Source organism: Schistocerca americana, chromosome 2 (genome assembly GCF_021461395.2).
Source record: "Schistocerca americana isolate TAMUIC-IGC-003095 chromosome 2, iqSchAmer2.1, whole genome shotgun sequence".
Classification (NCBI taxonomy): domain Eukaryota; kingdom Metazoa; phylum Arthropoda; class Insecta; order Orthoptera; family Acrididae; genus Schistocerca; species Schistocerca americana.
Genome location: NC_060120.1, coordinates 73,255,169 through 73,269,944, shown reverse-complemented (window position 1 = coordinate 73,269,944; position 14,776 = coordinate 73,255,169).

The following is a 14,776-nucleotide window of genomic DNA, read 5'->3' as shown; positions in this document are numbered from 1 at the left end:
TCTTTACACATACCACTATTGCTTGTTGACTCTATCCAAAACCTGTAAAAGGACCCTTGTCCCTGAAGCTTTTGGCACTTGGATTATGTCGCACAGTTCAGCAACAACGTACATCATCTGAAAGGTGTGGAAAATGTTGCAACAGATTATGTCTCGTACATCAATGCAATCTCGTCCCAGTTTGATAATGAACAGTTTATCAAAGTGTAACAGCAAGATAAGCAATTACAGGCTCTTCTCCACAAACCCTCCATGAACCTACACATCAAGCTTCAGCCTGTACTGGACATGACATGTTTGATGCTCTACGATGTTTTGCAAAAACGTTCATACCCTCTTTTTCAGCATCTATTCTGTCACATTACCTTTCATCACTTACATAACCTGGCTTCCACCTGGTAGATGTCTGACTGTGCACCTGGTGGTGGCTTTTTTGTATGGTTTAATGTGAAGAAGGATTGTAAGCATAGCACTCATGCATGTGTCCCCTGCCAAAAGAGCAAACTCTCACATCACTCTCTACTCCCTCTGCATCACTTAGAGGTCACAAAGAGATGTTTTCAAGATGTGCATGTTGACCTTGTGGGATTCCTATCTCTCTCTGATGGCTGTCACTACATTCTGTTGGTGATTGACCATGTCACCCCATGGGTAGAAGCAGTGCTGCTTAAGGACATAATAGCCGATTCCACTTGTAAAGTTTTGTTGACACCTGAATTTCACACTTTGGGTGTCCCATCCCATCAAATGGTAGTACTGCACACATAAAAGGTGGTTCTCATGTGCCATGGTGTGTTAAGGAGACAGGCATTACCTTGGGTATTTCTGGGAGTCCGTACAACCTACAAGCACGTCCTGGGAGCTTCCCTTGCTGAAATTATATGCAATGAAGTGCTATCCCTGCTGGCAGACTTCCTGCTCCAGAATCATAAATTGCTCCTCCAGACCAGCCTGACCTAGTTCATGAGTTAAGTGACACATCACTTAACTCTGTGTACCCTCCCCTGTTCTGCTTCAGCACCTAAAGTTTTTATTCACAAGGCTCTCGATGACTGTGAGTTCTCCACTATGTTATGTGAAGACTCACTATGACCAGTGTTACAACCCCATACTCAGGGCCCCACAAAACTCATTGAAAGGTCATTGATACCTTTGAGATATTGTTAAATGCAAAACCTATGACATTGACTGTTACTTGTGTAAGTCAGATCAGACACTGCAAGAAGCTTTACTAGATGAGGATTCCTGCAAGGTCCACCTCACTGCCCCACTACATCACCTGACAACCCTCCCACTAACATCAATGTACCTCCAACCTTTGAGTTGTGAGCTGGTGTCAATGGCCTCCTCTTCAAAGTCCTCAACATCAAGTTGACTGGCAATGATCTTATTTATAATATTTATAAATGACCTGCCCAGCAATATACCATGCAAATCTGTGCTTTACGCAGATGACACAACTTTCATCAATTCAGGGAAAGACATAAATAAACTGAAGGAGAAAAGTAAAGATTTTCTCAGACTATCCAATACGTGGTTTGAAGCCAATGAGTTAGCTATTAGCTATGAAAAGACTGTAAATATATCCTTCAGCTTATTCAATGCTGATATTGAGTACACTTCTACCAAACTTCTTGGTATATACTTAGATATGAAATTAACCTGGCAAAGTCACATAGACAACATGTCTCGAAAGCTTTCGCAAGTTATCTATCTACTGAAAAAATTACACACCTGTGTTTCTGAAAGTCTGCTGATTAATTCCTATTATGCATTCTTTCATTGCCATATTAGCTATGGTATTCTTCTATGGGGTAATTCTCCATGGCCCAGGAAAATTTTTATTTGGCAGAAGAAAGCCATCAGGAGCATCTCTGGGATTATCAAAAATTACATATCATGTAGGTCATACTTCAAAGAATTACAGATAATGACAGTCCCTTCTCGTTTTATATACAGCTGCCTTTTGTACATAAAAGAAAACTGCAACAGTTACAACCTTAGGCAGTCTGTTCATAATCATAACACTCGTCAAACATTTAAGATAGACATACCAACAACTCGACTCAAGAAAACACAAGACAGTTATGAATACATGGGAATAAGGCTTTTCAACACATTACCTGTGCAGGCACATTGAGTCTCTCTTAATATATTTAAAAGTAAGACTAAAAATTGGCTGAAAGACAAAGCTTTTTACAGTGTTGAAGAATTTGAAAACTCTTCAAAAATAGACCTGACTTAGGAAACAGCTTGCAACTCTCTTTGTACCTCTTCCTAAGCTTTTTTTCTCTCTGTAGTTCGAAATTTAACTGTTAAACATGTGGAGAAATCCTTATGTATGAAATGTATTCTTTTATTATGCACATTCTTTAAAATGCACACTTTAGTTACATGGGATATCTTTATGTACCAAATGTATTCCTTTATTATGTATGTTCTTTTAAAATGTATACTTTAGCTTTTTCTGATACCTCACAATAGTTGTATTTGTTAATATGTAAATTGTACATTACTCATGATGACATCGATTGCATGTAAATGCTTAAAGATGGATAAGAAATAAATAAATAAATAAACCACCAGACCACAAATGGCTCTGTCTCTCATGGCTTCCACAAAGCAGCTAAGTTAGCAGATGTTGACAATATTGGCACTCTCAGACCCTGATGTTTTGCTGTTGGAATCCTAAGAACCAAGGCTCCTCACCTGAACCCTCCAGATCATATATTGTTACCAAAGTCACGAGGCCCTGGTGCCAACCTCTTGCATGATCTGTGATGCAACCAGGCATTCATGCTTTAGCTGCTCCCACCGTGTGTCAGCGTACCTTCACAATTATCAGCTGCACACCCTACCGTGTACATCACCTCTTGGCATCGACCCCACAGCTGATGACAACACATCTGTTGTGTCCACCTGGCACCCAGACAACCACCCCATCTCCACATTACCTCAACACACCGATACTCGATGGACATCCCTCTCAGTACTGTGCACTATGGAGCTGGGAGATCTATGTGAACCCTGCGACTACAAAGAAAATTGCTGGTGGATGACCTAGACCATGTGTGTAATCTTTGGCTGTCAGTTTGCTTTAAATGGCTTCCATGTATGCAGCTGTATCTGGCTTGTATGGCCTTAAGCAAAATAAAAAGTGTGCTCTATCAGATCCATGTACTCATAGTATTATTATACATCCTGAATATTATCCACATAGCATAGCACCACAAAGTGGTCAGAGAGATTTTTTTAGTTACTCTTAATGGTCCATTTGGCAGTGTTTCAATTTCAATTCATGCATTATCTGTGGTAGGTTGCATCTTGTTGACTACACTTTGTGGGCATGGAGATCCAGTATCTCTAATTTGTTGTCTTCAATATCTTTAGAGTCTAGATGAGGATTTCAAGTGTGAGACTCTGGTGCTATTGTTGCTATATAATCACTAATGGTATGCTGATTTTGGGCAGTTTCAGTTTTCAAGAAGTCATCCTTTCATTTATGTATGTACACAAGATGTTCATTAGGCTGTGACAAGTGCCTGAGACATTAAACACTATTTAAAAGAGAACTTTATAGATAAGAATTAACCATGTTGCTTAATCGTTCCTTTCCTCAAGTCATACCAGTAATATACAACAATCAAAATGTTGACATAATCATAAAGTAATCATCATAAGAAATTGGCTTCATCAAAATGTGACTGTTGCCTTCAAATAGCTTCAGAGGATACAAAATGTTTTTGCTGGTAAGATTGTATCTATTAATATCTTAACATGTTTGCAGTCAACATTAAATAATTAACAGAGTAGTACATTTTATTTGTAGTAATACATTAATTTTCAAGTAATAAAGTTGTGCAAAACAATTCTTTCTACTTACTCTTGATGGTCCATTCAAGAAAGTACCAATTTCATCATGTACAGTAGCCACATTAGACTGCACCTCACTAGCTACATTATCTGTACATGAAGACTCAACATCTGTAGTTAGTTGTCTGGTATTACCATTAATTTTGGGATGAAAAGTCCTATTGTGAGGTGCTGGGGCTATTGTTGGTCCATCAACAATGATATGCAGATTTTGTGCTTCTGGTTTCTTTTCATTGACAAATTTGGAAGGCATCAATTTGATCACCTATGCAACATAAAATATGTGGTCTTAGGTTTGTGGCAAGTGTCTGGGATATTAAACAGTCTTTACAAAGCATTTTTTGTGACATAATAAACATGTGGCTTACTTATTCATTTACTTATATCATACTGGTAATGTACAACATTCAAAACGTTTCACACTCATAAAATAATTTAAGGATATTGAACCACATCTTTTTTTTTTTTTTTTTTTTTTTAATATTTGTTCATGAATATCACAGTATCTCTTTTGCCATCAAATTACTTCAAAGGATCACAAAATTTCTGTTGGTAAGATTAACAGTGAATATGAAAACAACTAACACAGAAGAATCCTGGCTTTAAAAAGTAAAGTCATGCAGAGGCATTTCTTCTCCATTCTCTTAATGGTCCATTCACCAGAGTTTCAATTTCATCTCATGCAGTATCCGTGGTATGTTGCATCTTATTGATGGTGGTTTGTGGGCATGGTGACTCAGTGTCTCTAGTGGGTTGTCTCTCATTATCATTATAGTCTGTATGGAGAGTTAGGGTGTGGGATACTGATGCCACTGTTTGTATATCATCAGTAACACTATGCTGACTTTGACCAGCATCTGGTTAGTTTTGAGTAGGGACTTTGGAAGTAATCCAGTTGGCTGTCTGTAGTATTAAAATATGTAGCGCTGAATATCTGGTGAGTTTCTTAGGATGGAAAGAATGTCATTGGTTATACACTTCCTGACAGCATGCTAATGATGTTAAAAAGCATAAGTAATTAATGGAATATTTTATGTTCCACTATTCTGGACCACATACTAATTAGAAAAGTCTCTCATGGAAAGATCATAAATATTACCAGTAGAGAATGTTTTCCAAGAGTTGTAAAATGTAAGAGCTGGCGTTTCCTTAACTTATGCATTCTGAAACTGTTTACTGTTTGCATGTATTTACATACAGATAAAACTTACACAATAGAAGACTCATATTGAATTTAAATATTTGCTTTAAATAATGAAGACATGCAGAGGAATCTTTAGTGCTTACATGTGATGTTCCATTTCCTGGAGTACAACTCCCGTCGTATTTGGAATTCATGGCAATTTTTACACGGTCGACAACATTCCATGCGTCAGGAGTCTGAGTATCCCTAGCAATTTCTTCTTCCAAACAGTAAGGTTGTTGTTAAGGAGTCCACTTCTGAAACACAGGTATTTGTGTTGGTAAGTCATCATTACATCTACACAGAGGGCTGGCAGCTTTCGTTTTCTGGATGTTGGATGTTGTCCACTTAAGTGGAATGTGAAATATGTGGAGTTCAGCATGGGGGTGTATCATACAAAGTTAATGAGTCATTGTCACAGTAGTTTCATTGAGAAATCAAATTCTCTATGATAAATGTTTCCTTCACTTAGCAGAGTACTCTGCGCAGACCTATGTCAATTAAATGTAAATTTATTTTTATCTGTTTGAAATTACTGTGTCTTAAGCTACAAAAGAATGTGTGTTTAATAGTTAAAGGAAAGGAAGTGATTGTATGTCAATGAAGTATTGCCCTAAAAGTTATCTGGTTGGTTACTGATGGTTTTCATGGTAGTTTAAATAACTTGGCACTAGTGCATAAAACAATTTCAGTATTGTTTGTTGCAAATTTATTCTATGTAAGATCTGAACAAGTTTTTCTTGTTATTTCATCCCATATATTCTGGTTATTCATATCGATGTATTTTCAAATGCAAATTGGCATATTTTCTCTCAGAAGTCAAGTGCAGAGACTAAAGCTAAGTGTAATTCCACCTGCTGTTTAAGTGAATGGCATATGATCAAATTTTCAACAGAAGGAGAGCAAATTAATTCAACAAACTATAATACTTTCAGTGCACATTGCCCATGTGAACTCAATTAGCTGCCACAAGGTTGATGAGCCGCCAACAAGACTGTCTTTATGTGAGTGATTATCACCCTTGTCCAATGAGATTCATTACAATATGAAACTGGTTAGACAGAATTGAGATTCTGGGAAATCAACAACAACTATTTTACAAGTGGAAGACTAGTCATGATAAATAAATATTTTTGTCTGTTTGTTTTCGTTATTAACAATTATGTGCCATGAGTGTAAGAATGAAGTGGAAGATAAATGCCTGAAAACCCCTAACTTTGGATGGTCTGATAAGTTTTCTTGAGGTTACTTGATGGAGATCTGAAGGCAGCACCAAGAACTTATACAAATATTTATATGCTCTCCCTCCACATAAAACTCTAAGAACCAAAAATATTCAGTCTAAGAAATGGAATCTGTTACTGGAGAAATGATTTTATCTGATACCCGCATAGAAGGATGAACTGCTTATTCCTCATGTTACATTTGATATATTGCTGAACATCTGTAACAAGAATGAAAACTGCAAGTTATTCTCCTCGTAACTCAATACCATCCAGGATTGGAACAACTGAATTACATCCTCCGCCAGGGTTTTGATGACCTCTTGTCGTGCCCTGTAATGAGAAATATCCTGCCCACTATCCTTTCCACCCATCCCATAATGGTATTCCATCATATTGTCTTCTCCCATCCAGCCCCTTTTCTGTTCCCACTCCATCACTACACAGCCCTCATTCCTCCATCACACCCAGTCTTTTTACTTGTCTCCTTTTCTACTATGATCCCCTACCCCTCCCCACCTCTCTGCTGCCCTCCATCTAACTTCCCAACTGCGCATAGCTGCCCCCCTCTTTCACGTTGTCCCTGCGTGCTCACCAACAGCACATCACTGTGCACCACCCCTACCCTACTAACCCTCCCCCTCCCCACCCCAGCCTCTTCCTTAGCCCCACCCATCACGGACTGGTGCTGCTGCTCACAGTGTGGCCTCAGTTGCCTGAGACTGCATTCATGTGTGTGAGAGTTGTGTTTGCGTGAGTTTGTCATCTAAATTTGACGAAGGCCTTGCTGGCCGAAAGCTATATTTGTGACAGTGTTTTTGTTGTGCTTATCTTGACTCAGCATATCCACTATATGGTGAGCAGCGACTTCCTTTTTTACAATACTGAAAATTCAGGGAGTGACAGATAAAACTTCTCCACAGCCTTGCTATGGTCGACCCAGCTGATGACTGAGAGGATGTTCAGTTCAACTGAAGTGCAAGGAAAACTTCAAACAAATTCATCTAGCTGCTTTGAAATTCACACTTATAGAATGTGGAGAACTAGTCAACAGGACTATGACTCTAGTGGCACCAATATTTGAATGCGTATCACCAGCACACATGCTAGTGCAGGACTGAAGAAATGAAAAACATAAATTCCTGCAACTGCAGGTGTGATGTCGGCGCAAATTTTTGTTAATATTTCTGAAATTCAGAAAAATTAGTATATTTTTTACCCACATGTAAAAGAGGGAACTCACAATTTTGGGATGCACTTAAGGTTACAGTGATAAATTCAATGTACACTTAATTTTTCTTGGGTACAATAACGCAAGTAATTTAGCTCAAATATGATATTTGTTTTCAGAATAATTCTAATGTGATATGGGAAGTGCCTTACCTTTTTCATGTCAGAGTAATTGATGCTAATATCATTCTCAGGTTTAATCACTGCACAAAACACAGTCTGCAAATGGTATAACCAAGTTAGGGAACAACTTACAGTTTGTTATGAGTATGCGTTCTAAAACAGCACTTAAAATCTTAATGTCAGGCAAATGGATTGCAGTTTCAAAAGCTACTAAAAGAAAGTCTGATCCATCCAGAACTAGCTTAGATGTTGTAGTAAATCAGTACACTTCTTTTGATACACAGTAAGAACAGAAAGTAACTAACATAAAATCTAAAGCTTAAGCAGCAAAAGTGGAGTCATCAAACAATCTAGTCAACAAAAAGTGCAATGCACATAGGTATACTTCCTGGACAAGAAATCCTGGCATAACCAATAATAATTATCCATATCTGACCTACAAAAATTTAAAGATTTCAAGGTAACTATCAGTTTGTCTGTTGCCAGTAGTAAATCATCAATGCAGCATATATTCTACCAAGAATAAAAATATATGCCTAATTTACATTTGTGAATTTGTTTTATGAAGTTTCATGTACAGAATAACAGGTGAGAAAAATACTGTAAATAATTGGTATTTACCATAGTGCATAATTCCCTTCATTTATGCTCATTAGTTCATTTTGTGTTGTTACATTTCACCATCATTTTGCAAGACCTATTTAATTCTTTCCCCTGGTAGTGTTGTCTAGTCTAAGTTTGAATCCTAATTAGTCTAATCTCTTCTTTGTGGTCTCTACAGGAGTGAAAATTAGGGCATTGCGGTATATGGCTAGATTTGTCATATAATACTGTTTTAGAAATTTTGTAAGTGAGCTTTCATTGTACAGATAGAATACAACTCTAAATGACTGCTGGTTCAGGGTTTCTTCTCAGTGATTGTCTTCTATGGGCAAAACAAACCTGTTCCATTCAATTTATTAATAATCTAGGATGAACTACAAAATTAATTTGTAACCTATCTCCTTAGTAGATCCCCTAATTTTCTCAGTGCACTATTAATGAACTGAGGTCTATCACCTGCTTTACTTACCATTCAACTTATTTGAGTATCTTATTTCATTTTCCTACAAACTGTTATATTTAGGAATTCATGTCAGTTGACTGATCCCAGTTGTGACTCCCTAATATTGTAGTCTTGGATCTGTGTGTTACTGCATTTTGTTAAGTGCTGAATGTTAAATTTATAAACATTTAAAGCAAGTTGCCAAATGTTGTATCACTTTGGATCTTACAAAGATATGACTGAATACATATGCATCATTTTTCAAACATTAATGGCACTTCATTATAGATAACTGCATCATCTGTAAAAAGTATGAAGTTATCATTAAATATTGGCTTCTAGGTAGTTATTATAAAATATGAACTACAAGGTTGGTTGTGTTGGGGAAGGAGACCAGACAGCGAGGTCAACGGTCTCATCGGATTAGGGAAGGACAGTAAAGGAAGTCAGCCGTGCCCTTTGAAAGGAACCATCCTGGCATTTGCCTGGAGCGATTTAGGGAAATCACGGAAAACCTAAATCAGGATGGCCGGACGCGGGATTGAACCATCGTCCTCCCGAATGCGAGTCCAGTGTCTAACCACTGTGCCACCTCGCTCGGTATGAACTACAAGGGTTCCAACACAACTCTCTCTCTCACACACCTCAGATTGCTTCTACATTTGTCAATTAGAATCCAATAACCATAACCCACTGCATCCTACCTTCTAGGAAATCCAAAATTATTTCAATAAGGTTCTGCTATAATAGTAACTGAAGTCTTCACTATTTGCCTTTTTAAAAGTTTCTCTATGTTTATAGCCATACACTTTGTTGTAAGTCTATTGTGTAGTACCTGCTATTTCTTTAGAATTTTCTTCAAGGAGATTGTATACCATGCAGGGTCTCTCCCAACATAAACGGATCTAATAGGTCCACATCTATTCGATGCTTGGTCAGTTGTTTCTCTGAACTTGAGTCGCGATTCTTCTGCATGCTACTGCCCAGAGTTAAATTTTGAACTTCCAGTACGAGATAAGATCCTGCTACATCTTTATCTATTGTAAGAAAGCGTAAATCTTTCTCCTTATCTGAGCTGCCATTTTTATTTTGGTACTCATTTTTGCTACAATCAAATCATGGTTACTGAAGTCAGTTTCAACATGGACATCCGCAAAGGGACCAGATCTGTTTGACACCATTAGATCTAATTTATTTCTATCACCAATGTGATTCCCAACCATCTCTTCTAGGTAATTTTCAGAGAAGGCATTTGGTATTATTTCAGAGGATGTCCTGTTACGCCCACCACTTACAAAACTTTAATTATCGAAACTTATTGTTGGGTGATTAAAGTCTTTTTAATGGTGACAGCATGACTGACAAACATGCATACTAGTGAGCTGAGCTTTTCTCTAAGGTTTTGAGTTACATCACGAGGTGAGCCTGTTGGTCAATAGAAAGATCAAATTATTTGTTAATGCTAATACTGATGCAGAATCTTTCAGTTACAGACTTGAAGGGAGTTTCAATTTCTGTATTGGTACATTTGGATTTGAGACTCTTGTCAGTTGCAACAAATAGAATGCCTCCATTTCCCATCAGTCTAACATTTTCATAGACTTTTAGATTCACACAGTAAATCTTCTGCTCCCTATTTCCCACATGCTGTCAGCTACCTCACCAACAGCCTCTAGAGTGCAGTACACACCAGATTCATTCAAGGGGAACCTACAGTTCACAACTTTAAAGCAGAAGTCTAGGAACTTGCAGCCTAGCACATCAGAGAACTTTTGCCGTGTCTCATTCAAACCATCAAGATGACTCAGAACCATATAGCCACGATCATTTCTGAGGAGGGTGTTGCAAATTATGAGTTCATCTGAAATTTCTGCAAGTGAGGCTGGTTTCTCAACCTTCTATGCCAGTCACTGGAATGATCCTAGCATGGCCTTGAAACCCAGGCTACAGGCAATGTTGCTTCCCACATGCCCTACAATCTGCAACTGGATGAACCTTTTTTCCCCTCAATGGTGATTGGAATAGCCTCATCAACATATTGAATAAGGCCTGCAGACTTGCACACGAGTGTACAGGGAGGTATTTTGCACTACTTGCTGCTGTTTCTATATCCCAGCTAGCACTCAAGCTTATTTCAAGGTGGATATTGAGTTTAGGTTCAGTTGAAAATTCAAGATTGAAAAATCAACCTGTTACACAGCTTGTTTCAAGGTGGGTATTTTTAGGTTCAGTTGAAAATTCAAGATTGAAAAATCAACCTGTTACACAGTTTACATCAAGCTGTAAAAATTTAGCTTGAATTAAAATAATTTTCCCAAGCTTGAAATAAACTGTAATTTCCCTGGAAGGCTGTACAGCAGATGCGCGCGCAGCATAGCTTCCATAGACGTCCACGGGAAGCGCCACAAGCGTTTATAAGCCGTCACGTAAGGGTGTTGTGTGTGACGTCATGACGGCGCGGAGTTTGGTTTTAGTGTGGCTGTCTCCAGTTCTGTTTTATCTTATTTTATTTACTTTTCTGAGCCTTGCTATGTTTACGGCCATTTTACCTTTGTGACGCGCGTTAATGGTTGTGGTTTGTTGACAAGTTTGTTTTATACTAGAAACCAGTTTGGTACGTTAATGTTACAAATGTTAAATATTACTAACGTGAAGGAATACCATATTCTTTTACGTAGAAAAATTGAGCCTCGATAAAAGTGAAATGGATTACCAGCTAAGAATACATATTAGAAGTTGTTGAGCAAAAAGAGGTCATTTTAAACTAACTCTCTAATACGTGGCACAAATAAATCAAAACTTCTTCTTAATTTTTTCACACCATTTCCATTCTGATATTTATTTAATTAATTAGGTTCAATAAATTCAGATTAATATTTATATAGCTTAAAACAAGCTGTAAATACCAGGCTGTATTCCACGTGTGTAGATACAGCTGGAGCCAAGCTTGATAAGTCAAGCTTGAACTCTGCCAACTTTGATGTTTGTTTCAAGCTTGAATCCAGCTAACAGGCCTGAATATTCCAGCTTTGATCAAGCTTATATACTTGAACTTTACAGTTGGAAACAAGTTTGAAACCGGCTTACTGTGCTATCTGGGATAGGTTACCATTATTTGTCATACTTTCTAACTGCTGGCAGTTAATCCCTTTTAACTTGCTTTTCTCAGATACGGGACACAGCTGGCTGAAGCGTTTCTCTCTGACTAAGTTTCAGTTTCAGTGGAGGGGAGCACGACCACTAGACCAGACACCAAAATGTCACTCACAGTGGAGAGGATGGATGGTGACAGATTTTGTACTTAATGTAGAGAAGACAGGATAGGATAGTGTTTGAGGTACATCTTGTATCTCTCGTATGTGTATCTCAGTAGACCTACCAACACAACCATTCACAGCAGCTCCCAACAGATTGATATTTATCAGAGTGATTTGCAGCTGCTTTACCAACACAACCATTCACTACAGCTCCCAACTGTTTGATATTTATCAGAGTGATTTGCAGCTGCTTACTAAAAGCAAATAACTCATCCCATGCTAAGGAAAAGCACTCACACTGAGACTGCTTCGTTTTCATAGTTTTTTTTTCAGAACAACCAAGAAATAACTTGGTAGAAATCTTGCAGATTCTCTTTTAATTTCTTGATATTTTATGCTACAAATAATACTAGTTCTCCCTAAATGAGGAGAATCACAGAGAAATGGGTAATTTCCAAGAATGATTGCCTGTCGAAGTCGGGGGGTACAAACGACACATATCGAACATGCGATTGTAAATCGATCATGCGACTCTCCTCGCGGGCGTTATAATTATGTTTACGATGGTCACTACAGCAACGACAAAAGAAGAGCGTTAAAAAAATACTTGTAATTACAAAGTAGACGACTTACCTTACTCGTTGTCGGTGTTCTCGTCACGTGAAATCCATGTGATGTGTACGCTACAGGGACAATTCCCTTTTTTCCATAGCCTGGGTAAACTCTGCCAATATCACACAAGAATATCGGCAGAGAGTCACATGTGTTAACTTTTCCCTGCAAACGCAAGCTGTGGAAATAGAGATAATGAAACAATTGGAGTTCGTCTCTTTGTCCTGGATGCCCCTCTCTTTTAACGGTAATCTTCAGAAATTTCCATAGGCGCTCGATATTCTGCGTGTGCACACTAACATCATCCAAAGACACGAGCTCTACAGAGTGATTCATGAACTCGTGGTCGAATCCTTCAGCTTTCAGAGTCTTGTAGGACTGAAATCCGTCTGTATTGACTTAAGTACTAGGCAGCATGAAGTACTTTATCAGACCCAGTGAAGAGACCTTGTCTTGGGACAATACTCTCACAACAAAACAGTTCCGGGGCTCTTTCTATTCCACTGAATACCCAAATGTGATCGATTTCACTTTTTGAAGGTTGTCCTCTCTGGTTCTTCCTTCTAGTTATATGAGATTCGCCCACTTCCACAACTTTACTCACTCCACCAATTGGTACACTGTCGTTTGTCACTACCACGTAACAGATTTCTCTGCAAAACCCGAAATAGCCACACACGGTATTAGCAGACAACTCAGTTTCCGATGCTGTTGCTTGCAACGTGTAGTCTCGAATCCAGCAAGATAGAGGAATTGCGCTGGTCTGGATCGATGATTTGGAAGAGTCGAACCACGTATTCTTCCTGGAACTCGTTTGTTTTCCGCACTGTCCTCAATGCAATTGAAACGGTATTTCAGCATCGAAACTTTTCTTAAGACGCTTTGCACACTTCGCACAACCACAGTCCATACAGTCCCTCCTTTTGTCGTCCGGTAGTACTCCATATTTGCGACAAAAAGTCAAACAATTTTCTACGCTGGATAAGCATGGAATTAGATTTTTCCATGTGAGAGAATCGGCCGAAGAAACGTCAGGAACTCCAGACATCAGACTCACTATCGACAGAAATCGTCTGGGTTTCCCAATCAACTCACAAATAATTCGCGGAGGAATGCAATGCAGAGCAACTAAAGAAACGAAGGAAAACAGATAAAAATGACGATCACAAATAATTGATCATAACGCCCGCGACTAGAGTCGCATGATCGATTTGCAATCGCATGTTCGATATGTGTCGTTTGGACCCCGCGACTTCGACAGGCAATCATTCTTGGAAATTACCGCGAAATGTGTGAAGGCGGCACAGGCAGTCTTGTTCTGTTAATGCAATGCACTTTTTTTTGTTTGTTTCAATTGGCCCTGTGTGCGTCTCGGAAGATTTTGACAATGAAATCTCGTTTTACACCGCTACCTGAATTACCCATATGTGTAACAATTACCTTAATTTGGGGAATAAAAATTCACGTTACAGTTGTATCATGAAGAAGCGTATGGAAAGACTTGCGTACTAGAAAAGGCAGCATTATTTTGGAGAAGCGTAACAGTGATCTTGTTTTATTGTTTTATGAACAAAGCTGTCTAGACATTTTTTTTTATTTAACTGTGATAACCAGATACAGATGAATTAGGCCACCTTCAGATCAAAAATTAAAATACAGGAGGATGGTTTTTACCATCAGTGCCATCGTGATGACAGCGACTAGCTGACGCAGTAGTAGATCGCATTGCATGACGCATCGACGAAGCCGACGTATAACGCAGTAATTTAAGAGACAATAATTTATATGTTATTGATAGTTTCCTCACAAACAAAAGTCAATTGGTCTACCCCTTATCCTTTTTCTTTCCTAAGAATGGGCACCAAGAGAAATTCCGCTACAAGTCTCGCATTTGATTGATATAACCGAAAGACAACGTAGATGTTGCTGGCCACCTACCTCGAGACTGCTTTCCGCCTCACACACTCTTTATAGTAAGTACTTCCTCAGCAGCTTATTTGTGCAACAATCCTTTCTTTGGAAGATACTCATTCAGACTTTGCTACGCAACGCCCACGGTTCCCTTTGGGTATCAGTGCATTGTTGAAATGACGTCATCACATGCTTTATTATTTGCCTCTGTGAGAAGAATGATACGTTTGCGAATATATGCACCTGAAGGCAGTCCGTGACAAAACGCAATCGGACGTATTCTGAAGTGAAATTGAAATGATCGTATGGCTTTATTTAT